This window comes from Podarcis filfolensis (genome assembly GCF_964270895.1).
Source record: "Podarcis filfolensis genome assembly, chromosome: 1".
Classification (NCBI taxonomy): Eukaryota; Metazoa; Chordata; class Lepidosauria; order Squamata; family Lacertidae; genus Podarcis; species Podarcis filfolensis.
Genome location: NC_139604.1, coordinates 74,652,363 through 74,664,030, shown reverse-complemented (window position 1 = coordinate 74,664,030; position 11,668 = coordinate 74,652,363). Strand labels below are relative to the sequence as shown.

The 11,668-nt window shown below is 42.7% G+C and overlaps 1 protein-coding gene across 2 annotated transcripts in view; it reads left to right on the top strand.

Moving 5' to 3' along the window:
- Window positions 1-4,757: 4,757 nt before the first annotated feature.
- The window catches only part of BBOX1 (gamma-butyrobetaine hydroxylase 1), a 43,133-nt gene continuing 36,222 nt past the window's right edge, over window positions 4,758-11,668 (top strand). Inside the window, exon 1 of one of the 2 annotated variants that reach the window (XM_083599280.1) lies at window positions 4,758-4,964. The gene's annotated coding sequence lies outside the window, so the exon portion shown is untranslated. Of the gene's footprint in view, window positions 4,965-8,911; window positions 9,114-11,668 lie in introns of those variants that run through there. The other variant, XM_083599281.1, reaches the window with a different exon arrangement.

The following is an 11,668-nucleotide window of genomic DNA, read 5'->3' as shown; positions in this document are numbered from 1 at the left end:
AATCCTTCTGCAATAATAGTACACTGTAATAAAATTGATTGATTACAAACATTTACAGTTCTGTTACAATGATAATGAATTTTGCCATTCCTTTGGTTATAAAAGTATCAGACTTCTTTTTTAAAAAGTTCAGAGCTCAGAGCATGAACTTTTTTCTTTCAGCTTCCTGAAAAACAGTGGTAAAACATGAGTGTCAATTTACTTAAGTGTCAGGACTCTGGCCAAAATGTAACTTGTAAATTCTATTTAAAGAAAATAATGTTGAACTCTTGGCTTGAATCCATCCAATGGTTTCTTTAAAAAGCCAAAGTTTATTCAAATCCTACAGAAACCCCTGATATGATTCAGCCAAAGTCAAGCACACTTAAAACCTATGTATGTTTTAGAGAAATTTAAGTGCATGTTTAACCCTTAATTCCAATAGTGACCACCATTTTTGGTTTAACTATGCTGGAAGCTGGGCTAGCTTTGATACAGCAAGAAGATGGTCCTCTATGTGGCTCTTCTCTAGCAAATTGCTCCTTGGTAGGAGTTAAGCCCAATATTCTGCAGCCTACTTAACCCTTTCTTCCTATGCCAAAGGCACACATTCAGCATCTCCCATATAAAATGGCATTCTGAGATGCTTCCAAGCAAACCTGATCATAGTGCCATTCCATTGTTAGGTCATATTGATATCAGGACCATCTTTTCAAGTTTACACAGAATAGAAAAGGGAGATGTAGAGATACCATACTTGGCAGTTGCTACCATTAAAATAACACAGTAAGGTGCATTATAGGTTTCACACTCTCAAATACCTTCTTGGAAATGCCAATGACTTCAATGGGAAGCAGTAAATATATCTAACTGTGACATGTAGTTAGGAAAGAGCTCAATATAACTATGATGGCAGATTGCGAAGTAACATTCCAAAGAAAATGTCATATTGGTAATTTTTCTGTCCTTGTCATTCAAACCACTTCCAAACTTTTGTGGGAGGTTGTCAATCAAATATGGACAAATTTAGGCTTCCTCAATGAAACTGGATTAAAGTGCTCATGTACTTTTGTGCAAGGAACACACTTTAAAAGCATGGGAAATTTTGCAGTAAGGAAATTGATGGGAACATGCACTTGAAAGCTTAAGATAGTCAATCGCCAGGAAGTTGTATAACCTCTATACAAACAAATCAGAATGCATGCTCAGTAAACAGACATCATTTATCCTCCATGCAAGCTTTGTGCAAACAAATCAGAATGAATGTTCAACAGAAATGTCATACTGTAAAAGAACAGGTGCATGAAATGAAAAATAAATTAGCTCTTTGCCCTCTTAAATCAGCAGCATGAAAAAGTCACAAGCATCAACATTTGATAAAACTCAAAGTGGATTTGTTTCTCAACAAAGGTTGTGAACTCACCAGAAAGAAAGGCCCTAGCAACTTGATCTACAGAAAGTAAAGCAGAGAGACCTTCTCAGCTGCCAATGTCTGCAGATCAAGCTACAATGGATGGTTGAAAGTTGCCAACCTTTAATTCCCAGTGCCTTTCCTCAAGAACATTTCTCTCTAATGCCTTCCCCATCTTATGTTACATACACAACAAGGAAGTGGGCAAAAACCCCAAGTTCATATTTTAGAAGTTTTTAAAACAACTGATGTCCATTTAAAACCATGTCAGTGCCAACATAAGACCTAGGCACTTGCTCTGGGGTAATCTCATTCTTTCCAGTGGAACGTACTCTGGAACAAATGCCGTGAGCACTGCAGCTGTGTTTATTTTCCCTGTTCAGGAGTGAACAGGCACTTTCCAACCTTTCAAAGGAACAAAGCACTTTGAACATTCTAAACAAAGAGCTGGGGATCTTTACAGCGCTTGACTTCATGCTATCAAGCAGAATTGTACGGGACATATGTCTTTAAAGGACAAATTGGTTGGACGTTTTTAAATTTCACATATGAAAATGTCCATTGGCAAACAGAACAAAGTTGCCTTTTAACATCTGGGCATCAAGGATGGCAGCACCTTTAATATTGGTGCTATTCAAAAAAAAAACATTTAAAAGCAGATGGGTTCAAATGCTAGTGGAGAAAGGGGGGTGGAGAAACATCACCTTTAACATCTTTTGACAATAAGTGTCACGTCCTGTTTAAAGATTGTGATATAGTGAAAGCTAGTTTTCATCATTTCATACTATATCTGAGTCCTCATCTGTCTGCTTGATTTAAATGTGATCCCTGATCCATCTACCACTCTTTACATTTTGCTATGCTCAAGGTGGCAGCCAAGGCAGGCTTGGGGACTTCCCCTTGTCATCAGTGGGGACATGATGAATCCTTTGTTTGTTGGGAAATCTAGGTGCTTCATTTTTCTCCCTGCTGATTACCCTGTATAATGGGATGACCAAGTCAGCCACAGCTCTACAGGTTGGGGGGTGGGGGCGGAGTATCCTCAGAGGCTTAGCAATCGTATCTATCAAGGCGCAGGATTTCACTTTTAAGTCAGGACAGAGGTGGTGACCTTATGGAAGTTGCAAATGATTCAGTGCTCCACTCCCCATTATTGTCACATAAATCCATATATCACACAAAACACATTGGGTTCCTCAAGTTTTCCTCCACATAAAGGTGCATTTCCATATCACTCTATCTGCATATTTAAAAGCAAAACGTGCATTGGGTTGTCACTGAAGTCATTCTGGGATCTGTAAAGACTCTTCTCCAGTAAGCAGTTCAACTTCAACTTTTTTGTGGCTTAGCCATTTTCATATTAAAAGAAAGGCTTATGAACAGAATGCTCAAAAGCAAGCAGGGATGTTTTATCAGGTGCTGCAAGAAATCATATTGAAGGCTGACTCAACCATACAGGCAATGTCCTAATGAATTAATGACCCATCAAAATTGTTACTAGCTTCAGATTAGTTATTTAACATGCAACAAAATCTTGTTGTCATTTTAAAAAATGCTTGGATGTCTAGAAAGGACTCCTATTCCTGGAAAGGTTGTCTGGAAAGGAATAGGTGTCTACTTAGAAAGCTAAACTGCAAATATATGTGTGTGTGTGTATACATATACGTGTGTGTGTGTGTGTGTGTGTGTGTGTGTGTGTCTATTTATCTAGCTAGCTAGCTAGCTACCCTCCCAACCCACATAGTTATAGTAAAATATGTTGTAAACCACTGGTCTTCAACTGGTAGATCAGTGGCATAGCTGTCAACTTTCCCCCTTTTTTAAGGGAAATTACCTTATTCCGAATAGGATTCCTTCCAAGAAAAGGGAAAAGTTGACAGCTATGATCAGTGGGCTGTGGCCCGATCCAAGTTGGGTCACAACAGGAGCACTACTACCATGCAAGTATATGATAAAAGATTAAGAAATGGATCCCAAAATGCATGTCTGGGTTAAAAGTGGGTCATCGGTCTGAAAAAGTTGTAGATACTTGTTCTAAACCATGTGCTACAGATTACATATCATTTACTGGGCAGTAAAAAGAGGCCCAAAATTCTGAATCTTATTAACTCTGTACAGTATTTTCATGCTGGGTTTTATGGGAGAACCTTATCTTTATTTTAACATCCCCTAAATGTCACTCCTGGTGGGGTTTTTTTTTTAATAACTCTTCCCATGACATCTAATTTTGAACTTTCTTTTACAACAAACATACTAAATACATACAAACAAACATACATATATTTTCATGCAGCTCTGAAGGATTATTAATCTGTACAAATAGAAGCTATGATCTTGAACAATGAAGCAAGAGTGCTGTTCTTAAAGTCTGACAGATATGTCTGGTGTTTTTCAAACGGGAAAAATGTGCCTGGGCCTGAAGACAGTTAAAGAAAACTATTTCTTCAGTCTCTTTCCCTACTTTGATCTTTATTCAACCAAAGAAGAAAACTGGGGCTGAATTTATTTCTTGAAACATGGAGATACCTCATTTCCAAAAACTGTGGACCAGACAGTGTTTTTCAAGACTGCTTCATATATGGAAACCATTAATTCTGGGCAAGTTAAACACCATTGTTCCATAGATTTCAGGTAGAGAGAAATCAGTGGAGCTGATTGATATGTGCTTCACTTTGCTAGATTGTGGATACTGCAAACCTTCCCTGCAAATCTTGTCTTATTCATCTGATTCTTATGCCATGGAAGTGCCTGAATAACTAATCTCCTCTTATTCTATTCCATGTTACTGTGACAACATATGAATGTAGAAACTGCTTGGAAAGGGGAAGATCACAGAGCAAGAACCACACCAGCATCCTAGCATTGCTGAGGGGAATGCCTCTGGCATGATTCCTCCCATATGAGTCCTACATAAGCCTGGGAAAGTGGAATAGAGCTATACAGAAACAGCACCTACATATATCTCATAATTTAGCAAGTTCTTTATCTCTATTAGCCAAATCACTGCATAATTCAGAGATCACATAATCTTATGGTACTTTCCTAATACTTAACCAATTTTTGTTTGTTTTCAAAGTTTCAAGATCCATCATACACAGAATAGTTCTAAAAAGGTCAACTGTTAAGAATAATCATGCTCCAGAATGAATCCTTTGCTCATCCATGGCAACTGACTGCTTTACCAAAGCTGTTGCAACACTAGTGGACAATACTCAGGTGTGATTACAAAGCCAAGTTATCGTAAGATGGTTTTTCCATCCAAGTCTTCATATGAAACAATTTTCTTCTAAATGTGTCCCAGCAGGGTAGCACTTGTTCCTTTAGAAGCAGAACTTTCCGGCACAGTAAATTCCATCCAGTTGTGACCATGCAGGAGCACATTCTTAAGAAATGCCCCGTGTAGCAGATGATTAACATTAATCGCCTACTTATTTCTCCCATGGGACAGGTCACATGGTCTAAGGCTCCTCTGCGACACATAACTCCAGATACAGCTGCAGCTTCTAGGTGGCAATTTTCATAATTTCCACAGCTTGAAAATGTGTGAGTGGGAAACTGAGGCAAGTAATGCCAGGTAAGTTGTCATGAGAGCCAGTGTGATGTAGAGTGTCAGATAGGGACCAGAGCAGTACTCACCAGCCTAGTGCCCTCCAGATGCCTTGGACGACATCTCCCATCAGTCCCACTCAACATATGCTAGCTGGGGCTAATGGCAGTTGCAGTCCAAAACATCTGGAGGGCACAAGGTTGAGGAATGCTGGACTAGGGGAACTGTTTTCAGATCCCTGCTCAGTCACGGCAGGGCCATGTCCCTGCTTAATCTACTACTACATGGCATGAAGCCATGTGCACTGCCCTGAGACCCCTGAAGAAACAGCAGTATAAAAATATAATAAATAGTTGCTACATGCAACTGTAGCAGGCACATGGGACAAAACCTTATGTTGAAGCACTCCCGCTTAATTGGGTTGTTATGATGGCCAACGTGGGGCTCGATGGAATAAGTAAATTAACCTTTCTGTAAAATGATATTGTGACAGTAACAAAAACACGTAGTGCACTGTAAAGGAAACAAGTTCCAGATTTTCATTACACATTACTTTGGATATTTCTATTTTAAAGTTCCGTTTTACAAGCATTCAGAAAATAGAAGGATAATGGTAATGAGTCATAGTTTTGCTGAGTTATTATGTAATCTAGAAAGGAGTGTGCTTTATTTCAGTTGGATAAGATTCTTTTCCACTTGGCTCTCATGCAACACCCATTATACATTCCATAGGATGCATCAATCAAGCAAACACTGCTGACTTAAATTTGTTTCAGAATTACATCTGCAGCTGCAGAAATGTTTAACTCCAAGATTTCTATCTTCACTCCGTTCGTTTTGAAATATTTTCTTTCATATTTTTTTTCAGAATTAATTACTACAATTTGAGAGTGTATTTCATGAGAATTTAAAACGAAATGCTGGCAATACTTCATTAGACTGGAATGGGTTGAATTCCCTCCTTGCTGTTTCATTATCACTGCCTCCACCCCTATAAGTAGACAATTTGTGTAGTCTGTGTGCTATAGGAAACATGTATATAGAAAGGCAGGGCACTTCCATACGACCTGATTACTGAGCATTCATTCCAGTTTATTTGCTAGATTGGATGACACCAGCTATTTAATGACCATTCATTTAGATTTGGTTGTGGGGAGGTTAGATGATGTTGAATCAAAGCAAGCATTAACCCACATTTTCCAATGCATTTTCCCATCTATATATGTGACTTAGAGGGATGTGGGTGGTGCTGTTGTCTAAACCACAGAGCCTCTTGGGCTTGCCAATCAGAAGGTCGGCAGTTCAAATCCGTGTGATGGGGTGTGCTCCCGTTGCTCTGTCCAGCTTCTACCAACCTAGAAGTTCGAAAGCATACCAGTGCAAATAGAAAAATATGTACCACTGTGGCGGGAAGGTAAACAGCATTTTCATGCGCTCTGGCTTCTGCTGTGCTCTGTTGCACCAGAAGCAGTTTAGTGATGCTGGCCACATGACCCAGAAAGCTGCCTGTGGACAAATGCTGGCTCCCTCAGCCTGAAGTGAGATGAGCGCCACACCCCACAGTCACATTTGACTGGACTTAACCATCCAGAGGTCTTTCACCTATATGTGACTTAGGTAAAGTCAACTTTTTTTTATAAAGTTACCTTTTTTTATTTGTGACTTACAGCACAGAATTAAGACATATTATGAACAGATTACAGCACTGAGTCTTATAGAATAGAGCTACCAACCCAAATATTTAATTTCCTATACGTAACAAAACTGAGTATGAATTAATTTTCCAGTCTTGTTGCCAAAATGGCTGTTAAAATCTAATTCACAAAACAGTCTTTTAAGTTCTCTACTACATCTGCTCCTGTTTCCATCAATCACACTACCCATTCTTAAATCCAAGTAAAATGTTGCAGCCTTTGATAAATACGTTGGCTTGACAGTATTAAAACACTGGAGATATTCCATACGTTATTTCTGGTGTAACACTGATGAATAGGCTTTACACTTGGTGGTGTTGATACTTGGAGCTTGATTTCACTACTTGCAACTCCACAGTGTGCTGTTCCTTAATTCTGCACTTATGCAAAGCCATAATAGTTTGTCTTATTGGCTGTGAAATCAACTAGTGTACGTCTGAGGAGCAATGAATTATGAATTTGCAAGAGCTGAACATTGAATTGCAAAGTTGTGCAATTACCAGTTTCTTTATCTTGGCTGTATTGTGTTAAAAAGAGAAGACAGTTTTTGCACTTTCCAATTTTGTGACATCTACTGAAGATTTGCTCTGCACATCTATAGCTCTACTATATGAACTTAGGCTAGATTATGGCTGAATGTTAGGAGAAACTTCTTCATGGAAAACAACTGAACAATAGAACTTAGGGATCTTATGGGTTATCATCGTTACATTTCTTCAAGCTGAATAGATGGTCATCTATGGGGGTTGTTCTAGTTCTGGATTACCTTCCTCTAGCAGGGGAAGAGTGAGTAACCTAGAAGGCTCTGCAATTCTACATAGAAATTACATTGGAAATTTAGATCCTATCTAGCAGGTGGCACTTTCGGTTAAATCACAGAGCCTAGGACTTGCCGATCAGAAGGTCGGCAGTTCAAATCCCCATGACGGGTGAGCTCCCGTTGCCCGGTCCCTGCTCCTGCCCACCTAGCAGTTCAAAAGCACATCAAGTTCAAGTAGATAAATAGGTACCGCTCTGGCGGGAAGGTAAACGGCGTTTCCGTGAGCTGCTCTGGTTCGCCAGAAGCGGCTTACTCATGCTGGCCACATGACCCGGAAGCTGTACGCCGGCTCCCTCGGCCAGTAAAGCGAGATGAGCGCCACAACCCCAGAGTCGGCCACAGGGTCAGGAGTCCCTTTACCTTTACTAGTTAAACACATGGTGCAATCTGAATACAGGTATAAAGACATAACAAGAGAAAGTTGTAGAGGTTGCCTCTACTACTGGGAAGTATGGCAGTGGGGGGATATCAACCTTTCATGTTGGGATGCTGAATGTGAGAGCACAGGCAAGCTCCAGGAGAGCAGGAAGCGGGGTAGTTGGTGCTACAACATGAACACCAGCAACAAGGTTAGGCAGCTATGCATTCCCCAAGCAACTAATTTTGCCCACTTCCACATTTGCAGCCTACTTCTTGCTGACTTGTGAGCTGCGCTTTTCCTCTGAGCACTACAACAGACCCAATTCTCCCTTTCCAGAGGAAAAGTGAGAGGGCAGCTGTTTCCTGCAATCATTTTATGTTCCCCACATTCACAAGCCTGTTCAGTGCCACCCAGAGTGAGATGAGGTGCTCTTGCTGTACAAAGGGGGGGGGGGACCTTCCCAAGGCCAAATCTCAAGCCTCTCTATCTGGCTCTCCACACACCCCTCTCCCTATGTGCTTGAACGGGATGGATTCTTGCTTGTCCAGAAACAGAGGGGTGTGGGTGTAAAACCAGTCTATTGTACAGAGATAAAAATGCCCCCTTTCCTTTATTTATTACATTTATATCCTACCTTTTTCTCCAATGAGCTCAAGGTGGTGCGCATGGTTTCCCCCTTCCCCATTTTATCCTCGCAAACAAACCCTGCGAGGCAGATTAAGCAGAGAGGCAGGGACTGGCCCAAGGTCATCCCACGGCCTAGTGGGGATCCCAGATCCTTGTCCGATGTTCTAACCACTACACCACCCTGCCACTCTTTTTTTGCCTCTGGCGCCACCCACCACTGGTATATGGCCCGAGGAAGGTTGCTTAGAAGGCAATGCGGCCCCGGGGCTGAAAAGCCCTCTCAAGGAACGGAGAGATTCCTAATCCTCCAGCCGGTCGCCCGCGGGCTTTCCTGGCTCGCGGGATGCGACCTCGAAGGGTGTCTATCTTTAACCCTATCGTCGCTGACGGCACCTCCTTCCAAGCAACAGGTTTGGGGGCAGCACTAAAAAAAAATATCCCGGCATGCCCTGCGCTTTGAGTTTCTCTCCCCGGCGCGCATACCTTCCCAAACGAGAAGGGGTGCGCGCGCGCAACTGAATCACCGCCTACCGCCTTTGCAGCTGCTCTTTGAGGGCGAGCCGGCGAACTGACCTTCGCCTCCTCTGCCGCGGCTTGCTTGCCTGCCTCAGCCGAAGCCGGCGGCGGTGGGAGGACCCAGTTGGCCGGCTTTGCCCAGCTGTAGCGCCAGGCAGGTAAGGAGCCCTCCCACCCGCCGCAGCCCGCGCGGGCCCTTTGGAAAGCCCAGCCTGTGGCTCGGGAGGCCGAAGGTGGCTGCGTCGCCGCTGGCAGGCGCTTTCGGGCAGAGTTCATGGGTGGCTCCTCCTTTTTGGCCTCGTCGCGGGTGGGGGGAGGGAGGGAGAGAGAGAGGAGGATCCTATTCCTCAACTGCTTGCTAGCACGGTCGTCTCCGAAAGTTAACTCCTGCAGAAGTTAAGTCCTGCAGAATTCAACGGGGACCTATTCCCAAATAAAGTGCAGCTGGGCTTGCAGTCTTAACTCCTGCGAAAGGGGTGGAGGAACCAGTGGAAACCCCCACCACCCCCACTATTGGGTTCTTTCGGGGGCATCGGGACCTGCATGTAGAGGAAAACCTTGTACAACAGACCTTGTAGAAAAGCTACTGAGGAGATAGGAGCCTCCCATGGGTGAGCCTGGGCTGAGGCAGCCAGGGGCATTTCCCTGGTACAAACCCACTCCATATACAGAGGGAGCCATAGAAGAGGCATGGGGTGGCGCAAAATGTTGCAAATGGAGTGTGCATGCTCAGGGGCCTGGCCAGCTTCCAACCTTGCCTTTTATCACACACCATTACGTTTCCCCCTTTTCCATTCCCCCTGTCCTAGTCAGCCAGCCCATACAAAACTTTTCCAGTACTCTCTGTTCTGCTTTTGGGTGTCCCCCCTTCCACACTTAGGTTCCTCAGTGCCCCTCCCTTTTTTGCACTTACGCAAACTTTTGGGCTGTCCCAGACTTGATGCTACTTGTGTGCAGGTGCATAAGGAACCACACTATGTGAACATATTTGCATTCAGTAAGCAAGATGATAGGAAGCAAGTGAGTCATTTTCAGACTAAAACAATGAGTCCCGTATTCAGGCTTATGCTGCACGTATGTGGTGTATGGTAAACGCCTCTCCATTTTGCACAATGATGCAGGTAGCCAAATGACCCTTGTGCGAGAGAGCCATATGGTATGATAGCTGTGGGAAATGATGGGGGCTTGTTTTCATGTGTGTTTGTTTTGAATCATTGTCATGGATCCAACCTGGAACATGCAATGCAATTATAAATAACAGTGCAATCCAAACCCAAGACCTGTCAGGATGAGCAAGTTTGGAAAAGGTGGATCTTCAGCTGTCCTGGCTCAGCTACGCCAGCATAACTCACCCATCCCAACTCTGCCAGGGATACATCTGTGTATCTCCCTCAGTCTGGCTGAGCTGGGTCTCAGCCAACGGAACTTAAGCCACCAGAGCACATGCCAGTGTAAGTTCCCCAATACAAGTGTTTCAGAGTTGTGGTCAGGACAAGGAGAAACTTACAAAACCTTTTGGCAGTGTACATTTCACCTGGTTTGCCAGGTCATGTAACTGATCTGTGAAAGGTTTTTTGAGAAATGTGTAGATCAAAATTATTTCACTGCAGGGATGCTGACTTAACTTGAACTGGTGTCTGCCCCGCCAGCTTCCTGTACATAAGATTGCACTATAAATGAACATCTTCAAGTAGCTTTTCTTCACCTCTCAGGAATCTCATCATTTCAGTTACTGAGAATCAGAGATCAAGGCTTCCAGGTCATGAGGTGTGACGTCTAATCAAATTTGAGCAAGCCCTCTGCACCTCTCAAATTATAAATTAAATTTCGGATTCTGAAATGCTTCTTTGAGGACGGTTGATGGGGCATCACTACCGCTAGCCCACCACAACATCTCAACACTGGATGTTTGTGGCAGTTCAGAATTTCCTCCTGTGCCTGAAACAGCATTAGCATCTTACAGAGCTGTTCCTTAGCACTGAATTGGGTAGAAATATGGCAGGACAGGGCAGGACTGGGAACAAGCTGTCTGTGTCAGGTCTTAAAAACTTTCCAGCCACCATGAATTCATCTATTCCTTGGTAAACATGGTTATCAGAATAAAATGCATGGAATGTGTTTACTGCCGGTTATGTTTTAATATGAAGGGATTTCTCGTAGACTCTGGGTTTGGTGTCTTCTTAGGACGAGAGGTTGCTTAAGGTGAGTTCTTTACAAAGTGAGGTTGTGATGCACAACCCTTTTCCTCAACAGGAATTCTGCCAATGTCTATGTTAGTGTTCCAGAATAAGTGGGCTGGAGCTTGCATTATATCCATACAGAATATTACTAGGATCACGGGGTATTTAGCACATTTTCACCCAATGTACGTTACCTAATTTGTTTCCATATCCTTGCAACAAGACACTACAGGATACATATGGATTGTGGCTATAATGTTACATTTACTCAGCTTCAAACACTGGGGGTGGTAGCACACTTGATCCGAATTAAATGGTAATGTGTACATAGCCTAAGTTTCTCTTCCAAAAACTTTTAATGAAAGAGAATTGTAACTGGCTTTGTAATACGGAGATTTTTCTTTTTCCTGACCTCATCAGCAATTGGCTAATCCCCTAGAATGCAATAATTCGGTTTATTTGTATTTAACTACAGAGTTACTGGTAATAAAGTTACCCATCCTTTTAACAAAACTGACCCTTCTCTGATCTCT